General features: G+C 44.6%; 1 long non-coding RNA gene across 1 annotated transcript; it reads right to left on the reverse strand.

The window, feature by feature from the left end:
* Positions 1–362: 362 nt before the first annotated feature.
* Positions 363–8,971, reverse strand: LOC306987657. Its single transcript, XR_013795215.1, has 3 exons — positions 8,644–8,971; positions 8,207–8,276; positions 363–467 (listed from the first exon to the last, which is right to left on the reverse strand). It is a non-coding gene; the product is annotated as an uncharacterized lncRNA (long non-coding RNA).
* Between the last annotated feature and the right edge of the window lie 12,328 nt (positions 8,972–21,299).

Here is a 21,299-nt window from a genome sequence, read left to right on the forward strand (position 1 = left end):
AATCTCAACAGTACATGGAGGATAAAGGGTAGTGGCAACTGACTGACATAACCGGACGAAAATCTGCCAAATCATCATACTTGAACATTGGCGGGTTGGACAGCTGGGATGAACTTGTTTACAATGTTTGTGTTACCATCAATTCCTAAATATTGTAGTTGATAAATATTGTTACAGCAAGAACATTTTATTTTTCAAACTAAGATTAAGTGATGTTAAATTCATTTGAACGAATTATTCCTTTGATTTTGTTTTGTTTATTGTTCTAATGGTTGTCACATATTAGATTGAACTGAAGCGCAGACCAACTCTATATGTGGTGAACCTCCTGATCCCCAGCTACTGCCTGATTACCGTAGATCTGTTCAGCTTCCTCCTGCCTCCTCAAAATGTGGACCGTTCTGCCTTCAAAATTACTCTTATTCTGGGCTACACCGTCTTCCTTCTCCTCATGAACGATCTGCTTCCTGTTACAGGAGACACCATCCCTCTAATAAGTCTGTTATCAGACAGTACATAAACAGCAGGGTCCAAAAGTTTTGAGTCCACGTGTGAAATGTTTCTGTATTGCATTTAATTCTAATAGAAACTTTTTATAACAAATTATATTTGTATTATCATTTTACACTTCATATAACTTTCCATTTATTTTTTATTTTTATTTTTGAAATCTTAAAACTTTACTTGCATTAAAATCTGAATCTCAAACTTTTGGTCCCCACTGCACTTGTAAAAAATGTTATATATATATATATAAATGTACACCATATATATCAGTGGTTCCCTATCAGTCGGTCACTACGAGTATGTCGTGACTACGGTGGCCGAGAGGTGCAAAACAAATCACAATTATAAAAACAAAATAACAATTCAGAAAACAAAATAACAATTCAGAAAACAAAATAATTCAGAAAACAAAATAACAATTCAGAAACCACAAAAACTATTCAGAAAACAAAATAACAATTCAGAAAACAAAATACCAATTCAGAAAACACAAAAACAATTCAGAAAACAAAACGGAAAAGGTAGGTATATTTTGAAAATGGCATACGTATCGCTGATTGGACGAGACACCTGTCAATCAAGCAAGAACCAGAATCAAGAGATTACTGGAAGTACCGAGGGTAGAAAAGCGATTCGTTTTTGATATTTAATCAAATAAACGGTCAAATCATGTGTATATTTTTTTCAGTACCGCATTGTGTTTAATTTATTGTTTGATGAGATGTAGTACAAATGCATAGATTCGGCTGATCTACACATGTACTTGAATGGTCCAGTGGCAGAACTTTTGCCAAGCGTGTCAGAGGTTCTGGGTTCTAATCCGCACTAAGCAGTATATTTTTTTTTTCTCATCAAAACCGATTGTTTATCAGTAGGTGTATATCAAGCAGGGACACGTTTTTGTGCATTATGTTTTGTGATTTCACAGGAAATAATGGAGTCTCTCCGCAACGGATTGAAGCGCGCGTCCGTGTAAAGACTGTGCGCGAGCCACAGCAGAACAGCGGCAACGAGCACTTTGATCTCTTGATTTCATCAACTCTTTTCAGCGCTAAATCGTCTCTTATTTAACAAATAGCTAGAGTGAACTGGAGATGTTTTATTTATTTTTATTGGTACATCCGTGCCGCGAGATGTTTCAAAAGTGGTGGGGACACAATCTGGGGACATGTCCCACCCGCCCCAACCCGCAAATTACGCCTATGAATATATGTCTACTACACCTCAGATTTAACGTTTGATCTGTACATCAGCATCAGGAAATAACATTATAATCTCGTTCACGGTAGAAGAAAGCTGCGTGCATGTACTAAAGTAACGGTACTGATCCACTTGTCCGAGACGAATCGCTTTTCTACCCTCGGTACTACCAGTAATCGCTTGATTCCGGTTCTTGCTTGATTGACAGGTGTCTTGTCCAATCAGCGATACGTATACCATTTTCAAAATATACCTTACCTTTTCCGTTTTGTTTTCTGAATTGTTTTTGTGTTTTCTGAATTGTTATTTTGTTTTCTGAATTGTTATTTTGTTTTTGGATGTTATTTTGTTTTTGGATTTGTTATTTTGTTTTTGGATTTGTTATTTTGTTTTCTGAATTGTTTTTGTGTTTTCTGAATTGTCATTTTGTTTTCTGAATTGTCGTTGTGTTTTCTGAATTGTTATTTTGTTTTCTGAATTGTTATTTTGTTTTTGGATTTGGTATTTTGTTTTTATAATTGTGATTTGTTTTGCACCTCTCGGCCACCGTACGTGACCGACAAATAGGAATCTCGCTAGAGAGGCCAATCTACTTCGAGTGAAACTTAACATGCCAATACACATTGGCGTGCAATCATTTGCATCAGCTGCGCAGCCTCGCAGCGCGGGTATATAACGAGCAGCTGGTGATTGCACTGTAGCTACACCAGTGAGAGCAGTCCCTGAAAGAGCTTACACAGATAGAACGCGTCTTTAAAAAAAAGAAAAAAGAAAAAGATGTCGTTCTATCTGTGTGTTTCTGGATGCGGTCGTTACCTGGGGTCACGGGATGGTCACGATCGCTGCCACGTGTGTCTGGGCATTGAACACGCGGAGGCAGGGTTCGCGGATGAGTCATGTACCCATTGTGGGATGATGACCATCTCGGAGCTTCGGTCGAGACTCTTGTCCTTGCAAAGGGGCGGAGTCCCCGTGCCTCTGCCTCGATCCAATCCTCCTCAGAGGGTTGCTTCGGGTGGTGGCACGGGAGACCTGAGGATTATAGTGAGCGCGCTTCCTTCGGGGAACCAACCCCCTAGGGACCCTCACCCCTCTCAGGCTCCGCAGCCAGTTGAGCCGCCAACGGAATGTGCTAGACCATCCACGAGGTGTGTACCAGTCGTTTCCTTGAGGGGCTCCCCGCGACGATCAGATGTCGATCGCTGCATCGGAGGGTGGGTCAGACTTCTCCGCGGACGACGACTCGGTGCCGCTGCCCCCTTCGGGTGGGTCAGCGGTGCCCGAGACGGACCCGGAGATGATGGCCATGCTTTCCCGGGCCGCCAACAGGGTCGGGCTCGTGTAGAACCCTCCACCGTGTCCCGAACCCTCGAGGTTGGACGATTGGTATCTCGGGGTGGCACGTGCTGGTTCTCAGCAACCCACCCCAGTGCCTTTCTTCCTGGAGGTGCATGAGGAGCTCATAGGGACGTGGACGGCACCTTTTACTGCCAGAAACCGTTCCGGGGGCTCCTCCTCCTCTCACCACCCTTGATGGCGGGGTAGCTAAGGAATACATGCGTATCCCGCCAGTGGAGCGGGCTGTTGCTATGAAACTGTGCCCTAACTCCACTTGGCGTGGAGAACCGTGTCTTCCTTCCCGGGCCTGCAAGTACTCGTCGGACCTAACCGGCAAGGCTTACAAGGCCTGTGGAGAAGCTGCCTCTGCCATGCACGCCATGGCGTTGCTGCAGGTTCATCAGGCCAAGGCACTGAGGAACCTGCACGAGGGTGGTCACGACCCACTAGTTCTCCAGGAACTTCGCACCGCAACGGACCTCGCGCTTCGTGCGACGAAGGTTACTGCGCGGTCAGTGGGTCGTGCGATGTCTACACTAGTGGTCCAGGAACGCCATCTCTGGCTGTGTCTGGCTGACATGCGGGAGACCGACAAGCTCCGGTTCCTTAACTCCCCCGTGTCCCAGACCGGCCTCTTCGGCGACGCGGTCGAGAACTTCGCCCAGCAGTTCTCGGCTGTACAAAAGCAGACTGAGGCCATTAGACACATCCTGCCGCGACGGTCAGCTGCTGCCTCCACCTCCGCCTCCTCTATCGCCAGCGGGCAGCAGCGTGCGGTTCGAGAACGCAACCAAGCCGCCTCCTGCACCTCCTACCCCATGGAACCAGGTAAGTGTTGCGCAGCACACTCACACTCCGCTCCGGGTCGCCTCCCAGAGAGAGCCTCCCGAACCGAGCCCCTGTGTTCCACCTCGCTGCCCCACTCCGGGTACGCCTACGGTCCCTTTGGTCCCGCTTGTACGGTCTCTACGAGCCTGGTTAGCGCTCCCCAGTCCGTCTCGCTGGCTCATTCGGACCATCAGGCTCGGCTATGCGATTCAGTTCGCCCGGCGTCCCCCCAAGTTTCGGGCCATCCACTCCACTACAGTGAGAGCAGCCGATGCCCATGTCTTGTGTGCGGAGATCGCAGTCCTACTGGCGAAGGACGCGATAGAGCCGGTCCCTCCAGCCGATATGAGGTCAGGACACTACAGTCCCTACTTCATTGTACCCAAGAAAGGTGGTGGGTTACGACCGATCTTGGATCTGTGAGTTTTGAATCGGAGCCTCCACAAGCTACCGTTCAAAATGCTCACGCAGAGACGCATTTTCGGATGCATCCGTCCCCAAGATTGGTTTGCAGCGATCGACCTGAAGGATGCGTACTTTCATGTCTCGATTCTTCCTCGACACAGGCCGTTTCTGCGCTTTGCGTTCGAGGGTCGAGCATATCAGTACAAGGTCCTGCCCTTCGGGCTGTCCCTGTCTCCCCGTGTCTTCACGAAAGTTCCCATGAGAGAACAGGGCGTTCGCCTCCTCAACTATCTCGATGACTGGCTCATACTAGCACACTCTCGAGATCAGTTATGCGAACACAGGGACCTCGTGCTCAGGCACCTCAGCCAGTTGGGCCTTCAGGTCAACTGGGAAAAGAGCAAACTCGCCCCCGTGCAGAGGATCTCTTTTCTCTATTTGGAGTTGGATTCGGTCGCACAGACAGCGCGCCTCACAGAGCAGCACGCTCAGTCGGTGCTGAACTGCTTGAACACGTTCAAAGGCAGGACGGCGGTCCCACTGAAACTTTTTCAGAGGCTCCTGGGGCATATGGCAGCGGCAGCAGCGGTAACCCCGCTCGGGCTGCTTCATATGAGACCGCTTCAGCACTGGCTTCACGGCAGAGTCCCGAGATGGGCGTGGAATCACGGCACTCACCGGGTGGCAATCACACCGGCGTGCCGCCAGACCTTCAGCCCGTTGTCAGATCCCTCGTTCCTACGGGCAGGAGTGCCCTTGGAACAGGTATCCAGGCATGCTGTGGTATTCACAGATGCCTCTGCCACCGGCTGGGGCGCCACGTACAACGGGCATGCAGTGTCAGGGGTGTGGACGGCTCCCCAACTGCATTGGCATATCAACTGCCTCGAGTTGCTAGCAGTACATCTCGCTCTGAGCCGCCTAAAGAGGCCGCTACAGGACAGAGACGTGCTGGTCCGTACGGACAACACAGCGACCGTTGCGTACATCAACCGACAAGGTGGTCTACGCTCCCGTCGCATGTCGCAACTCGCCCGCCATCTCCTCCTCTGGAGTCAGAAGCATCTGAGGTCGCTTCGAGCCATGTATGTCCCCGGAGTGCTTAACCGTGTGGCCGACGAGCTATCGCTGTGCTCCCAGGAGAATGGCGACTCCACCCCCAGGCGGTTCAGCTGATTTGGAGAGAGTTCGGGGAGGCTCAGGTAGACCTGTTTGCCTCATCAGAAACCACCCACTGCCAGCTGTTTTGTTCCCTGACCGAGTGAACACTCGGCACGGACGCGCTGGCACACAGCTGCAAATATGCGTTTCCCCCAGTGAGCCTACTTGCACAGACATTGTGCAAAGTCAGGGAGGACGAGGAGCAGGACCTTCTGGTGGCTCCCTATTGGCCCACCCGGACTTGGTTCCCAGAACTCATGCTCCTCGTGACAGTCCCTCCCTGGCCCATTCCTCTGAGGAAGGATCTTCTGACTCAGAGACGGGGCACCCTGTGGCACCCGCGTCCAGACCTCTGGAAACTCCATGTCTGGTCCCTGGACGGGATGCGGAGGTTCTAGATGACTTACCCCCAGAGGTACTTAACACCATCACTTCTGCAAGGGCGCCGTCCACGAGACGTGTGTACGCCCTGAAGTGGAACCTGTTCGTCGAGTGGTGCTCTTCTCGTCGAGAAGACCCCCGAATATGTTCGATAGGGTCCGTGCTTTCCTTCTTGCAGCAAGGGTTGGAGCGAAGGCTGTCTCCCTCCACCCTCAAAGTACATGCTGCTGCTATTTCAGCTTATCACGACCACATAGATGGCAAAACAGTTGGAAAGCACGACCTGGTCGTCAGGTTCCTAAGGGGGGCGAGACGATTAAATCCTCCTCGACCCCCCTCCATACCCTCTTGGGACCTTTCCCTGGTGCTTCGTGCACTTCAGGATGCTCCCTTTGAGCCGTTGCAATCAGCAGACTTGAAGCTTCTCTCCATGAAGACTTTGCTGATGGTTGCACTGGCCTCGGTCAAGAGGGTATGACGAATCGTGCCTAGAGTTCGGGCCGGGTGACAACCATGTTGTACTGAGACCCCGGCCTGGCTATGTGCCCAAGGTTCCTACCACTCCCTTCAGGGACCAGGTAGTGAACCTGCAAGCGCTGCCCCTGGAGGAGGCAGACCCAGCCCTGGCTTTGCTCTGTCCCGTTCGCGCTCTGCGTATGTACGTGGACAGAACTCAAAGCGTCAGGACCTCAGACCAGCTCTTTGTCTGTTACGGAGGCCAGCAGAAGGGAAAGGCTGTCTCCAAGCAGAGGATGGCCCACTGGATAGTGGATGCCATCGCCTTGGCTTACCAAGTTCAAGGCGTGCCCTGCCCGCTCGGGTTGCATGCACACTCTACGAGAGGCGTTGCATCCTCCTGGGCGCTGGCACGTGGCTCCTCGCTAACAGATACCTGTAGAGCTGCGGGCTGGGCGACACCTAACACTTTCGCTAGATACTATAGCCTACGTGTAGAGCCGGTCTCCTCCCGTGTTCTCACCCTAGACGGGTAGAAGCACTGAGAGGCCAGGCTCTGTCGGCTTGCTGCACCCTACTGTGCACCCTTATTCTCCAGTGTGAAAAACCTGTGAGTCCTCCAAACACTCTCGGCCCGGACATGGCGGAGCGTCCGGTGCCAGGCCTGTATCCGTTGAATCCTTGAGAACCGGATATAGGCTGGGTCCCATATGTGTGACCCTACGGGGATCCCATATGTGTATATCTCCACGGCTGCTCCTAAATGGAAGCCCGTGTCTTTCCCTTGGGCTAAGTCACCCATTACTCATATGCTGTACAACCCTTGGGTTAGTCCATATGTTATCTCCACTTAACTCCTTGAGAATGTGGCTTCCGCAGCGTTCCCCTCCTTCAGTTCGGGCACGCTTTCCCAGTGTTATCCAATAATCTCACTGTGTGGGTTATCACAGAACAACAGTGACGGGTTCACTCTGTGTAAGCCTCCTCCTATCGTCCTTCCAGGCAAGAAGGTGTAGAGGCTTGCACAGGGCGCTGGAGGGGGTGCAGCAGCTGTGGCGCTTTGGTAGGGATTCCTATTTGTCGGTCACGACATACTCGTAGTGACCGACTGATAGGGAACATCTCGGTTACGTATGTAACCCTCGTTCCCTGAAGGAGGGAACGGAGACGTATGTCCCGTCGCCACATCTGCTGCCGCCCGCCGGGGTGGCCAGGTTATCAGGCTTGGCTCCTCAGCAAAAAACTACAGTGCAATCACCAGCTGCTCGTTATATACCCGCGCTGCGAGGCTGCGCAGCTGATGCAAATGATTGCACGCCAATGTGTATTGGCTTGTTAAGTCTCACTCGAAGTAGATTGGCCTCTCTAGCGAGATTCCTATTTGTCGGTCACGACATACGTCTCCGTTCCCTCCTTCAGGGAACGAGGATTACATACGTAACCGGGACGTTCTCAAACTATTCAGGCACCTTTAATTAAATCAGAACATCTACGTTTATTTAAAACGTACCGTAGAAAAATACAATAAAGCAAATCTGTCAGAGTGAGCTTCTACAGTGTGCATACCAGTTATAGTGAATCATAGCTTTTTATATATATATATATATATATATATATATATATAAGGGGTTTTCTATTACCACAAATAGAAGTAATGAAGTATCCACCTGGTGCTTTTCAGTCTATGAAAAGGGTCTTCAGGTTATGAAGATGAGACTTAATATTGTACATTTCTAGCATCATGTTGTGTACCTTGGAAAGGTTGGAAATTTATGTTATTATCTCCCTCTCTCCCTGCAGATATTTCTCTGTGTGTTTAGCACTGATGGTGGCCAGTCTATTGGAGACAATTGTCGTTACTAATATTATTTGTGGCTCGAGTGACTATCCTCCTCTACCAAACTGGATTAAAGTGTTGTTCCTGAATTACCTGGCACGAATGGTTTGTTTGGGTCCTCAAAGTGAGTCTCATACCGGCTGAACAAACAGTCAAACATTTTCTGCAAAAAAAATGATAATTTATTACAAGTTGGACAACTGGCAGTATAATGTCTGCATCTACATGAAAACAAATAAATAAAATACTGAATATATCATATACATTAAAATTATAAGCTTAAAAAAATGATGCAGCATATCTATTAACAACATTTCAATTATAAATCTTGTGTTTACTTATCTACAGTATAGATCACATTAATAACTCAAACTATTTCTGCCAACAGAAAACACCAATGATATCATTTCCTGCTCACCTGAGATAGAAATAAACCAAACTAGATCCCATGAAAGGGGCATTAAAACACCATTAAATCTTGATGGGCAAGAACTGAAGGAACTAAGGATGCTACATGAAGATTTACTCACCATTCGCCAGCATGTTGATAATCATTTCTCCAGTGATCAGAACTCAAACGAGTGGATCCACTTGGGGGAGGTCATTGATCGATTTCTGTTTGCTTTGTATGTTGTTTTCCTCACTGTTAGCGTCTTCACCATACTAATATTTTGGTTGTACTGGTACAGTTTTGACAAAAAAGCATTTGGTAGTTTGCTCTCACACGTGAATTATAACATTGTACGCTCTTAATGAGTAATGGGTGGACCAAGGTTTACCAAATATGAATTTTAGCCCACATGATGTGACGTTCTGTCCAATCCAGCCTTTTACCTAAAATGAATTTGAAACGTCTGGCCAAAGGCAATAGAATTATGCTACAAATAAAGTCAGGAAAAGAGTCATAAGATAAAACTTGTTCAATGATCAGAAGTTATACTGGTCTTATGATAAACATTCTGTCCTCTAATTTGTTTCAGCATTTAGTCCTGAAATAAGAATTAGAGTATCTTAATCTAATTGTAAATTATGAGAAAAATCATTTAATGTTTTGGTTTAGTTTTATATGGCAAAACAAATAAAATAATTTAATTTAAATATTTAATTTTGCATCAATAAAGCAATGCTGTGAAAACACATAATGCATATCATGGTGGTTGCTTAAGTAGCAAGCTAGATCACCACATAGTCACTAGAGGTCACCCAAACTTGAATTCTTGTTCTGATTCTTTTTCTCTCATTAAACTTCCATTGCAAGTGTATTGCTGGAAAACTTTTTTTTACAAACTGAGGAACAAAACAAAATTATGTTCTCTAACGTTCACTGCCACAGAGAACTTGAATGAACTTTCTTAATGCATGTAAATGATCAGCGAATGTAAGATGTAAAGTAAGTGACAATGCAACACTGAGCCAACAGTTGAGCCTATTATATATGCATATAAAATATATAGAAAATAGTAAATATATATATATATATATATATATATATTTATCAAGGACCTGGATCTTTATTTTACATTACCACAGTGACAGTCCTTATCCTTCTACCAAAATAGTGAATTGAATTTCTCTCAGAAGCAGCCGTGTGTGTGTGTGTGTGTGTGTGTGTGTGTGTGTGTGTGTGTGTGTGTGTGTGTGTGTGTGTGTGTGTGTGTGTGTGTGTGTGTGTGTGTGTGTTACATAATTACGCCAGTAGGTGGCAACAAATGGCTGTTTATATTAGTGAGTCATTTAAGTGATTCATTTAAGTGAATCGTTCAAAAACACTCATTCATTCAAACATCACAACTGTTTTTCAGACAGAAGCAATGGTATGAAATGTTTCTACATATAATATTATAACTGAACAGTTAGAATTTTTACAACTGAAGCTAAACAAGTTTGTTTGTTTGCTTGCTTCTGTTGTTGTGTGATGTCTGACAGAAGAAAAAAAATCATTAAACATATGCTGCTGGCTAATGTAATGGTCATAACATATTTTAATAATTTCTCTTTTACTTTCAACTACAGAAGAGCACATTTCACATCTATGGGTGATTCTCAGACTATGGGCACTTTTTGTTCTTTGGTCATATTTTAAAAAATACATAATTTTGGACAAATTCTTCTTTCTTTGTCAAACTAACAATAACAATCACCTTAAACACTTTTTATTCCTATTTTTTTTTCATACTTTTCAACCTCCTTATAGGTGTCAAAATAAGTTTTCTCGTATTTTACCCAGACTTTTTAACTTCAACAATGAAAATACAGTTTAAAAATATATAACTTATCTGGTTAATGTACCTGAATTAGGAACTAGTAAAATAATTAAAATACATTATAGTATTTAATGTGAGACCACTATCAATATTACTTTTTAGACAAAATATAGCTGTTGCACAGTATTGGTGTAATTTCCACCACAACACTATAATGTCCCTTTAAAACGTTTGTGTTAAAGATTGTTTAGGTGGTTTCTATGGAAATGTTCAGTGACATTTTTTGAAATGTTAAAATATGACCAATTTCTCTTGTAATCGAAGTTTGTCCTCTTACAGACCTTAACACTAGACACATATTTAAACGTTTGATACCGTGTTACGTTACTTTTGAACACGTTTTTTATTCAACTTCACAAGGCTAAAGTGTCCCTAGTTGAAGAAACGCCCTTTAAATTGCTATCAATTAAATAGTCAGCACGTTTGTCACATAACAATGATATTAATCCATCGCAACATACCTGCATAAACGTAATGTTTTATTGCTTTCTCCCACACAGCACCTGTTGGAAAAGGGACAGCAAATGAGCCACTCGAATGTGTCGTAAATATAGGCTACACTTTGTTAAATTTTAACTTCCAATATATGCGGTCCTACATATAAAAGCATGTCCAAACAACATGAAAAACGTAAACTGAACAAGTATTGTCACAAATAACAATATTATTACCTTTGGCAAAGCCACAAAACAACTTCACCTCAGCTCCTCTTCCCACACCACGGAATGAGAGAGAAAGCGCGCGTTCGGACCACAAGTTTCTTAAAGCGGCAGTGCTCTGTACAATAACAAGAAACCAACATGACATTAACTCACAAAAACATAAACAGATATAAACAGAATAATAGGACAAAAACATGCAAGCCATTTTAAATAATCCATACATTCATAAACAAATTAATCAATATAATTAGAATGCTAGAAACAGTGTTGTAGTCTAGTATTTTTGTAGTCAATACTGTGATTTTTCCCTCCCAGCCTCACACCCATCCCGACAACCCATAAGCACCACCACACTCACTGACTAATGCAAGTTTGTCTACATGTAATTGAGAGCATTCTGAAAGAATGTATGACCAAAAATCATTCTGTATCATGATATTTTTTAAGATTCTGGTGGTTTCACGGTATATGGCGCTTTTTCCCCACTGATATTTTATTGTGGTTTATTTTGCTGTCAGGAGTACAGAGAATATTAAAACATTGTAAGGACAAATAAAAATCTTTCAAAATGGTGGTAGATGGGTAGGCCTGGATTAAGTCGAGGTGGGCCTGAATCTAGGGTAGCCTATCCCGAAATCAAAGCAGTTGTCTCGAAACACAAATTTCACGATTTCAATTCAATACTTGTGATTTGATCATATTGACTCATTTGGATAAATATTAGGTACACAAGATGAGTGTTAATTTTCTCAAAAAAAAAAAAAACTCACCTAATGCTGTAAACACAGAGGGCCCTATATCAGCTGGTAGTAGCCTATCATTTAAGGTTAAAAATAACTAAAATAAAAAATAATGCATTTATTATAACAACTTTATTTAATGAAGTAAAAAAAAAAAAATGGCTATGGCTCAAGAGAGGAGATCCATGGGGGCAGGGTAGCTAGATTTGCCAACTGGACACAAGCTGGGGTCTGATCAGCCACAGCTGGGTCGCCTGGATGAGGGTGTATGATGTTGAAAGACCTGAAACACCCAATGATTCCAGGAACATCACTGAAGATGTGTCCAGTAGCATCAGTAGATGTATTTGCATAGACAGTGCTCTATTAACTTGGACTGTTACCATGCTCTCTGTGTTTGATTATTAATGCCTGTGCATCCCGCGAGTTGGACACAGTAGAGGAGAAGGTTAAACATTCAGTTCAGCCTTGATTCTGTATCATCATAAGTAGTGCTAAAAGTTGTAAAAACAAAGTTTGTTTGTGTTGCCGTTTGTGGAGCCTGCGGTGTCTACAGAGACCGCGTTTTTCTACAGTGTGTTCAGGGGACAGGCAGCTAGCGAATAGTGAGGAGATGTTTGCTGTATGTGACAAAAAATGTTTTGGCCTAAAAAAACGTGTGACATCGCTTAGAGCACCTTCAAGTTTTGTGTTACCGCAAAGCTCAGTCAGTCCTACAGCCCCTCCACTGCCAGATGTCTACAGCCCTGTGCCGTCTCCGGGGAGTCCCTGTGACATCGATCCAGTGGCTCCACCTTGGCCTGTCGACCTGCCGGCTGCGCCTTGGCTCCTCCCACCTTCGGCTTCAGTCTCCTTGGTCAGTCGTCACACCACCTCTGCAACGGACTTGCGGATCTTCCGCTATGTTCCTCCACCCCTGTGGCTGTCTTCAATGCGTTGTGTATTCACACAGACAGGCTCTGGTTCATATGGCGTGTTGGGCATTCTCGTTCCTAAAGCTTCATCGGCGCATCGCGAGTTCCCTCGAAAGAGAACGTCTCAGGTTACGACTGTAACCCTAGTTTCCTGAGAAGGGAACGAGATGATGCGTCGCCCTGCCATACTTCCTTCATCCCAGTGATCGACTTGCTTCGGCTACTTCGAAGCTAATGCCGGTCAGACCGGATGTGCTTTTATCCTTTCCTGGTCGTGACGTCATCCGCCCATGACGCTCACTCTCGCCATTGGACTAGTTGACATACGTGCTGCAGACGCAATCAAGCAGGAGCGTTCCCAAAACGTCATTCTCGTGGAACTAGGGTTACAGTCGTAACCTGAGATGTTTTTATGTCCTTCTAGTTTTTTTCATTTGTTGTTTTCACTCTTTAGTTTCTATAGTTACTGTTATTAGCTAGTTTGGTTAAGCTGTGTTCACCTTGTTATGTTTTGTATAAGTTCCTATGTGTTCCCTTTGAGTTTGTCTGGTCACGTTTCAGTTAAGTGTTTGTCTCCCACTACTTGTTTGGATTTGTACCTTTTTGGATTCTTATATTATACCTTGTATTGGAACTTTATTCATCTTTGTCTTCATCAGTCTGCCGACGCACATGTGTTACAATATATATATGTGTGTGTGTGTGTTATAAATACTTGTTGCTCTTAATTGGTTCAATATGCTATTTATGTTTAAAAACAAAGGAAAGTTAAAAAAGCATGTTATTTATGTATATTGCAGTACATTGTTTAAATATTGCAAATTGCAGATTGTGTTTAGTGTACAGTATATTGTATTTAATTTACATGGCACACATGTTATGATAGGTGAGAAAGGACCCAAAAGCGAAAATGCAATACAATGTCTTTAATGATGAAAGACCAAAGTCCAAGTAAACAGAATATCCTCTTCTTGTAGATAACAGAAACAGCCGTCAATACGGACGATCAGACAAATAACAAAATCATTTATTGAAGAGAATGAGCACAGCAGAAGGACCAGGTCTGGCGGCGTCAAATCTCAGGTCTCTCAGAGAGGATGCAGCCGACAGCAGGAGGTTAACTGGGCAGAGTGTAGAGTACAACATATAATCAGCAAACACTGCGTAGAAATAAGTACAGACCAGATCCAGACAGGGCACGGACAAAACAGGACCTCATACAATGAAACCTCACGGAATAATCTGGCAAAGAAGCAGGGAAAAGGGAAGGCTAGAAGTAGCAGACACAATCAGAGGAAAGAGAGAACAGGTGAAAGAATTAGCGCGAAGGCTGATTGCAACTAGGAACAGCTGAGGTAGAGAGAAGGAGAGTAAGGGAAAGTGTGTGTGTGTGTGTGTGTGTGTGTGTGTGTGTGTGCGTGTGCAGGTGAGTGTGAGTGAGCGTGTGCGTGTATGTAACCAGAAGAGAGAGAGAAAGAAAAGGATACCAGATTCCCAAGGGAGGGGCCTGGCGGGCACGGAGGAAATCATCAATGAGCGAGCGGTCCAGGACGTCCCGGGAAGGAATCCAGCTTCTCTCCTCAGGACCATACCCCTCCCAGTCCACCAAAAACTGGTGTCCTCGACCCCATGATGACGCATATCAAGCAGCTTACGAACTCTGTAAACCGGAGCTCCCTCGACACGAACGGGAGGAGCGGAAGGGGGCGAAGAGGGGAGCGCACGACAGGCTTGACGCACGAAACATGAAAGACAGGGTGGATGCGACGGAGGTTAGGAGATAGCTTGAGCTTGACAGCAACAGGGCTGATAATCCTAGTAATGGGAAACGGACCAATAAATCGGGGGGCCAATTTGCGGGAGACAGACTGGAGAGGCAGGTTGAGGGTGGAAAGCCACACTCTCTGACCACAAAGATATCTAGGACTCTTAACACGACGCTTATTAGCGGCTCTTTGGGTACGAATCTTAGAACGACAGAGAGCTGATCTCACCCTTCTCCAAGTGCGCTTACAACGCTGAACAAAAGCCTGTGCCGACGGGACATTAGATTCAGAATCCTGAGACGAAAACAGGGGAGGTTGATACCCCAGGCAGCACTGAAACGGCGACAGACCGGTGGCGGCCGTAGGCAGAGAATTATGGGCATATTCGGCCCAGGGGAGTGGTTCTGCCCAGGACGCGGGGTTGCGAAAAGCCAGGGTTAGGGTTAGAAACAACGCGTATCTCGTTCACGAGTGATGTTAGAGGAGAGCGCCAATACGGCTGAGCGTTGGGTCCCAAATGCCTACGTAGAAAGTCAAACACACACACACATAACATCGCCAAGGCCGAAGAGTGCTTGAGCTTCGTATTATCAGTTAGCCAAAACATAGCTCCTTAGGAAGAAAGGCAGAGAAATGGCATTGCTCTCTAGAGAAAATATATAATTTCACAAGCACAAAAGAATATAGAAATGATTATGTGATAATGCATATACTTGATTATTGATTTGTATAAAAGTAATGTAAGCATTCAAAAGGATATGGAATGAAATATATATATATAACTGACTGAAGAGACAAGGAATTTTGACCAACCCTTCAGGTGTATTAAACGCTGTCTTCCACTCGTCTCCCTCCTTAATGCGAAGTAAATGGTAAGCGTTGCGGAGATCCAACTTTGTGAAGACCCTTGCTCCCTGTAAGAGCTCAAAGGCAGATGACATAAGCGGCAAAGGATAGCGATTCTTGACGGTTATGTCATTCAGCCCTCGATAATCTATACAGGGACGCAAAGAGCCGTCTTTCTTCTTCACAAAGAAGAATCCCGCACCGGCGGGAGAGGAGGAGGGAACAATAGTACCAGCGTCAAGAGATTCAGAAAGATACTTCTCTAACACTTCACGCTCAGGCGCCGACAGAGAGTAAAGCCTTCCACGGGGCGGGGTCGTACTAGGAAGAAGATCAATACTGCAATCGTAGGGACGGTGGGGAGGGAGAGAAGTGGCCCGGGAACGACCGAACACCGCCCGTAGATTGAGATATTCCTCCGGGACCCCAGTCAAATCGCCCGGCTCCTCCTGAAAAACAGAGACAGAGGAAACAGGAGGGATAGCAGACATTAAACATTCTACATGACAGGATAAACTCCAAGAGAGAATAGTGCCCTTTGACCAGTTAATGTGAGGATTATGTTTAACAAGCCAAGGATGGCCCAAAACTACAGGGGAGAAGGGAGAATGAAAAATTAAAAAAGAAAGAATCTCGCGGTGATTACACAGTGAGAGATAATGGAACAGACTCTAGGTGAACCCGAGGGAGGACACTACCATCTAAGGCGAAAAGGGGAGTGGACTCCTCACGTTCCTTCAAAGGAATACCTTGTTCCAGAGCCCAAGCCTCATCAATGAAATTCCGCTCGGCCCTAGAGTCAACTAGGGCGTCATAGGTAACAGAGAAACCAGGCCAGTGCAGAGTGATGGGAATGGTGGTGCAGGACTTGGGAGAAGAGACCAGAGAAGTTGCGCTCGCCAGTAACCCCTCCTCTACTGGCGAGCGTTGGCTTTTAACGGACATGTAGAAACGAAGTGGCCGGCTGAACCGCAATACATGCATAGGCGGTTGGCGATTCGGCGTTCGCGTTCCTTAGCGGAAAGGCGAAGACCTCCCAGCTGCATGGGTTCTGGCTCTGAACGGGCGGAGGCGGGTGATGAGGTGGCGGAGGGAACTAAAGATAGGGCAGTCTCCACACCTCGGGTGCGGAGGCGGAGATCAAAACGCTTCTCAATACGAATAGCCATGTCAATAAGCGGGTCGAGAAGTGTGGGTACCTCACAGGCGATTACCTCATCCTTTATGTCAGCGTTAAGTCCCTCCAGAAAGCGAGCGACCAGTGCGGGCTCATTCCATCCGCAGGTAGTTGCCAGAGTGCGAAACTTAATAGAAAAGTCCACGGCGGAACGTCTTCCCTGGCGGAGAGTTGAAAGGATACGGGACGCCTCGTCCCCATGAGCAGAGCGGTCAAACACGCGTATCATCTCCTCCTTAAACAGATCCAAACGACTAGTGCACTCTACCTCAGCCTCCCAGGCGGTGGTTCCCCACTCGCAAGCCCGTCCAGTAAGGAGAGAAATGACATAGGCAATCTGGGCTCGCTCCCTTGAGTAAGTGGTTGGCTGAAGAGAGAAAACGACCTCGCATTGAGTCAAAAAAGAACGACACTCCGTCGGCTCACCAGCGTAACAAGGAGGGTTGTTAATTCTAGGCTCAGGGGTCTCCGGTGTTCTGGAAGGAGTAGGTGGATCTCGACGGAGCTGATAAACTTGCTGGGAAAGATCTGACATCTGGGCGGCCAGGGTCTCCACGGCGTGTCTGGCAGCAGTCAGTTCCTCATCATGCCTACCAAGCATAGCCCCCTGGAGTTCGACGGCCGCCAGAAAAGGGTTCTCTGGGTCCATGGTGGCCAGATTATTCTGTTATGATAGGTGAGTAAGGACCCAAAAGCGAAAATGCAATACAATGTCTTTAATGATGAAAGACCAAAGTCCAAGTAAACAGAATATCCTCTTCTTGTAGATAACAGAAACAGCCGTCAATACGGACGATCAGACAAATAACAAAATCATTTATTGAAGAGAATGAGCACAGCAGAAGGACCAGGTCTGGCGGCGTCAAATCTCAGGTCTCTCAGAGAGGATGCAGCCGACAGCAGGAGGTTAACTGGGCAGAGTGTAGAGTACAACATATAATCAGCAAACACTGCGTAGAAATAAGTACAGACCAGATCCAGACAGGGCACGGACAAAACAGGACCTCATACAATGAAACCTCACGGAATAATCTGGCAAAGAAACAAGGAAAAGGGAAGGCTAGAAGTAGCAGACACAATCAGAGGAAAGAGGGAACAGGTGAAAGAATTAGCGCGAAGGCTGATTGCAACTAGGAACAGCTGAGGTAGAGAGAAGGAGAGTAAGGGAAAGTGTGTGTGTGTGTGTGCGTGCGTGTGCGTGTGAGTGTGAGTGAGCGTGTATGTAACCAGAAGAGAGAGAGAGAAAGAAAAGGATACCAGATTCATGACAACACAAAAGTAGATACTTACATGATTCACACAACTACATTATTCTATTCTACAGTCCACAGATCAGGAAAGAAATAAAAAAATAATTTTATGTAATGTAAAAAAATAATAATCCAGTTCTTCTGCCCTGTCTCGGCTGGCTCCCTACAATCCTTCAGCTCCTCCTTTGCTGCCTCCTCTCAGCACCTCGAATCTACCTTGGACTTCCGGTTCCCCAACTCTGCCCTGATCTGTTGCTAGCTCCACCTCGAGCCTGCAAGCCCAGTCAGCTCCCCCTTGGCTCCTTTGCTCCCTCTGCTCTGCCTGGGACCATCATCCTTCCGGCTACACCGGGCTTCCTTGTCCTTCTAGCTCGGCCTTGGTCAGTCGTTGCTTTGCCTTTACCAGGGGATTCTGGGCCTTCGTCTGTGACTTGTCCCTCCACCCATTTGGCTCTGTCGAGTTCCTCCTTCCCTCCAGCTCCACCTTGGTCATTGATCGCTCCAGCTCCGCCTCAGTCCTACAGCATCTTGGCTTCACCTCTTCCACTGGTCCCCACAGCTCCACCTAGGTCTCCAGTGTCGCCCAGTCTCTTCGGCTCCTTGGTCTCCATCTCCACCACCTCCCCCTCTATTGTCCCCCTGGTTTTGCCTTGCCTCTACATCAAGGCTGCCATGGCTCCTTTGGTCCGGCTTCTGCATCTTCCTCATAAGCCCCCGCCCTTCCTACTCTGGTCCGGCTTCTACATCTTCCTCATAAGCCCCCGCCCTTCCTACTCTGGTGGATTTTTTTCTTGGTGTTTTAATGTGCATGGACGCACCTTTTAGATGGGGGGGGGGGGGGTAATGTCACGTTTGATTTGTGTTTGCTTGATTTGGACTTTGAGTTAGTTTTACACTGTTTACAGTTCAGTTTCCTTTGTTCCTCTGTTCATCTGTTGCCGTAGTGTTTTATTTGCCTTCATGTGTCACACCTGTTTCTAGTTAATTATCTAATTTAGTCCCTAGTGTTTGCCTGTGTATTTATAGCCCTCAATTCCAGTTGTCCCATGTCCATTATTGTTGATGTTAGTTGGTTTTCCTGATCGTGTCTTGCTATTGATGAGAAGCTTGAGTGTTTTGTTACATTTAGTTTGTTATTATTAAAACAACTACTGTGCATAGATCCTGCTTTTGTTTTTGATTTCTGCTGCAGTCACGTTGTGACAATTCCAATTTCATGCATAGATTAAATGTGCAACTTTGGATGGAAACATAGCTTGTGACAGCACTGACGCCAGCATAGGTACTTTTAAGGATTTTTTGTTCTTCAACAGACCTCTTCTACAGTTTTTCAGAAAAACTCAGCTGAGATTGATCTACAACTTTTGGTGGAACAAAACTTTTAAGAAGATGCCAAGGAGTTCAAAGACAATGCTGGAACTGGTTGTTTAATTTTAATCAAATGTTCAGGTTTTACAAAATCCCATTATTTACATAGTGTAAGTGCTCTAAGCCATTTCTCAACCTTGGTTTGCTTAGTTTGAATGATCCATCAAACGCTTGTGGTCAGTGCCTGGGTAGGTGAATATGTGAGGTTGTTATTTCTCTCATAACTCAATTTTAAGATTTGTTAGCCATTTTTTTCTGGTATAAAATGTTATGCCCTATGTCACTAAATCCTCAACTGTCCTCAAGTATGTTAAGCTAATACCTTCAGTTGATCTTAATCAGGAACGTATGAAGAATTGTAGTTTCTGTAGCCTTAACCTAAACTACCATCAATTCTATATTTTTCATGACTGTTGTGGCTCATACCAACTTACTAACTTTATTGTATTAACAAAAACTAGTTTGGTACTGCTATTTAATTGTCTTCCCTTATAATATTGTTTATTCATCAGTGTTAATTCAATTCTTACCATTTATATTTATGTTAAGTTAAGTGGGATGTGCTTGTGTGTGTTTTATTATTAAATAAATAAGCTTGGTTCAAAATCCTAAAAATTTGTGTTGCTGCTTAAAAGTTATATATTCGTTCATTCTGTGTCACACATCTCTCTTCTTGGATTTATCTACACAGAAATCCATGACAGTCATATCTAAACCACAATTTTAGACAATGGCACATGTCTTAACCTCAGCTTAAGTATGCAAAAGAATGTTCCAGAAGTAAAATTGTTGACTTTTGCAAAAGTGTTCATTGTTGCATGTCAGAACAAGCCAGATGACTAATTCGTATTTGCCTAAGCAAATCAGCTATTCACCATTCTGTTATAATCACCATTCTAACACATTTCCTGTCAAACTGAGAAATTATCTTGAAATGAAAATCTGTGGTCCCTGATAGTCACAACTCTGACCAAGTACTTTATGGATATAGAACTTCTGTCAATATTCAAGGTAAGATTCAGCAATTAACAAGAAGGATGGGTTTCAACTGAAAATAATTAGGAGTTAATGGGTTTGTTGGAAATAAACATTTTTGCTTTGTAGCATTCCAATAAGTTTATTCTTAGAATCATCATCCAAACATTATTTGTTTTACTCACAAAAGGAATTTAATGAATGTATGTCAAGATTTTTAGAATCACAAGTAAATAGACTGTTGCACATCTTACATGTACTTACTATGGTAATAACTGTAAATTCTAATAGATTTCAAGTAAGGAACCATCAACTAAAGCCTAACCCTAATTATATAGTAAGTACATGTTGTTAATGAATATTACTTAGAACTTGTTTGTATAATTACACTATAACAAGGGCACCGTAAAATAAAGTGAAACTAAACATTCTGGGCCCGGTTGCATGAAACCTCATAAGTGGTTTGACTTAAAGGTATTCCTGAGGAGGAAAAAATCGGTGAGGCAAGGGCTTTTTTTAAGGACATTGCAACAAACGTCTTAACCGTCACCCTTACCTAAATGTTTATACATTAATATACCACGATATTTTCTAGATAAACATGACCATCAAGAAGCACTTAGTTACGGAATCTCCAATAATAAACAGAACATAACGGACCACTGATCAGTTTTGAATTTACTAAACCATACAGCTATAATACAATATTTGGGGATTATTAAATGTGGTCTGACGGACAACACACAGCGTCCTCAAATTCAGGCAGAATGATGTGTACGATGTCCAACACGCAATGCAGCTCAACGCCTAGTCCTGTCTGCTAACCGGCTTTACAATTGGCTACTGGAACAAGAAATCAAAACCAAACTGTATCAAGGACAAAAATATATATTATTTTAAAAGACGGGGGGGGCTCTCAAGGGCTCTCAAGGGCTACTTAAGGGCTCTCATGCAACCGGAACCTGGTCTGGTTAAAACAGTTGTTAGTTTATTTTTTAATTTAAAAAATATTTTCCAAAGCCAAGAGGTCCAAATGTTCTCAAGAAACCTTCTTATTGATTTATAAAAAATTTGGTTGTATCATGAATACAGAAACAAATGTTTATAATTGTCATTGCAGGCTAGACAATGAACTGCCAATCTTCTACAACTCATTTCTTCTTCACCTGCTTCATTATTCAATGTAAGATAATCATTTCAATAATCAAGTCCAAAACCTGAGCA

Source organism: Phoxinus phoxinus, assembly GCF_949152265.1.
Source record: "Phoxinus phoxinus genome assembly, chromosome: 20".
NCBI classification, from domain to species: domain Eukaryota; kingdom Metazoa; phylum Chordata; class Actinopteri; order Cypriniformes; family Leuciscidae; genus Phoxinus; species Phoxinus phoxinus.